Below are 2,080 nucleotides of genomic sequence, written 5' to 3' on the forward strand. Positions count from 1 at the left end.
ATCGTCACGTTTTCCTGAGAAACGTCGCTTGGAACAGAGGCACATTGACGACTCAAGGCCATCCTCCCGACATTAAAGTGTATTGCTGCTTGTCTCACTGAGTAGTCTTCATTTTTTACAGCTAAAACTGCTTTTCGGAGATTTTCCGTGTCCACAGCAGCTGTCTTGCGAATGTAATTGCGCACCATAACCTATTAAAAACAAATAGAAATTAATCAACATGAAAAGCGACGTGTCACGAATTGCCCCGGTTGCTCGTGTCACGAAATGCCCCGGCGTGGTTTTTCCTCATTCATGATCCGTGACTTACAGATAAGAAAGAATAGCATAAAATCTACTTATGCATTATGCTTAGTGAAGTCGAGTGACTGAATACAACTTACCGTTTCGGATCTCTTATTATTTTACTCGACAAGAAAACAAATTTTCGAGATTTGGAAAATTTTACTTTCAGCACTTGAAGTCAGACTTTCTGTCATTGAGAGAGAAAAATAGTTGACACGCAAATGTCATTCCGTTGGTACCTAGAGGATACTAAGATACATCTATGATCGATAATACAGGTTTCTAGCAGCAAGCATTTTAAAGTTAGGCCCGCGACAAAATTTCAGCAGTGTCACGATAATAGCCCCGGTCTCCCCTATCTTTGAAAATAGGTTCTTTTTAGATAAAAAAGAGATAAGGATTTTTTGCGACTCAAAAGTTAAGCAACCTTTTAAATATTTTTGGAATATGTCTTTTTTATTTATCTAAAAAAACCGATTTACAAAGTTTGACCTAAATTGGAGCACAGACGTTTTCGGAAGTTTTGCCTTAATTACTAAGGAAAAATACTAATATTTGTGACATTTACCTCTGCTGATCTTCTTGATTTTCAAAACCTCGCCCATGTCTATCATTGTGAAAACTTATGGACGCATAATTTTCTGCAGTTACAGGTTGTCGTATTGTTGCCATACCAGCATATCTGAGTTAACAGAAATTGATGTAAATTGTTTAGAATTGTTATAATTTTATTTAACTCAAGTAATTATAATAATTTATGAAATAATACGTTAAATATTGTATTCAAATTTTATATTATTTGTTATTTTGAAATGTTAAATATGTATTTTTCTAATGTGTGTTATGCTAGAATATATAATAAAATATATTAATTATAGCTATTCTTCCGAAAACGTCCGTGCTCCGATTTAGGTGAAACTTTGAAAATAGGTTCCTTTTAGATAAAAAAAAGATAAAGATTTTTCGCGACTCAAAAATTAAGCATCCTTTTAAATATTTTTGGAATATATCTTTTTTATTTATCTAAAAGGAACCGATTTACAAAGTTTGACCTAAATTGGAGCACAGACGTTTTCGGAAGTTTTGCCTTAATTACTAAGGAAAAATACTAATATTTGTGACATTTACCTCTGCTGATCTTCTTGATTTTCAAAACCTCGCCCATGTCTATCATTGTGAAAACTTATGGACGCATAATTTTCTGCAGTTACAGGTTGTCGTATTGTTGCCATACCAGCATATCTGAGTTAACAGAAATTGATGTAAAATTGTTTAGAATTGTTATAATTTTATTTAACTCAAGTAATTATAATAATTTATAAAATGATACGTTAAATATTGTATTCAAATTTTATATTATTTGTTATTTTTAAATGTTAAATATGTATTTTTCTAATGTGTGTTATGCTAGAATATATAATAAAATATATTAATTACAGCTATTCTTCCGAAAACGTCCGTGCTCCGATTTAGGTGAAACTTTGAAAATAGGTTCTTTTTAGATAAAAAAAAGATAAAGATTTTTCGCGACTCAAAAGTTAAGCAGCCTTTTAAATATTTTTGGAATATATCTTTTTTATTTATCTAAAAGGAACCGATTTACAAAGTTTGACCTAAATTGGAGCACAGACGTTTACGGAAGTTTTGCCTTAATTACTAAGGAAAAATACTAATATTTGTGACATTTACCTCTGCTGATCTTCTTGATTTTCAGAACCTCGCCCATGTCTATCATTGTGAAAACTTATGGACGCATAATTTTCTGCAGTTACAGGTTGTAGTATTGTTGCCATAC

General features: G+C 31.7%; 1 long non-coding RNA gene across 1 annotated transcript; it reads right to left on the minus strand.

Annotated features, from left to right (window-relative positions):
- Nucleotides 1-853: 853 nt before the first annotated feature.
- LOC139823450 (uncharacterized) lies at nt 854-2,074 on the minus strand. Its single transcript, XR_011734773.1, has 3 exons — nt 1,975-2,074; nt 1,414-1,527; nt 854-967 (listed from the first exon to the last, which is right to left on the minus strand). It is a non-coding gene; the product is annotated as an uncharacterized lncRNA (long non-coding RNA).
- Nucleotides 2,075-2,080: the final 6 nt, after the last annotated feature.

This window comes from Temnothorax longispinosus, unplaced genomic scaffold, assembly GCF_030848805.1.
Source record: "Temnothorax longispinosus isolate EJ_2023e unplaced genomic scaffold, Tlon_JGU_v1 HiC_scaffold_1002, whole genome shotgun sequence".
Classification (NCBI taxonomy): domain Eukaryota; kingdom Metazoa; phylum Arthropoda; class Insecta; order Hymenoptera; family Formicidae; genus Temnothorax; species Temnothorax longispinosus.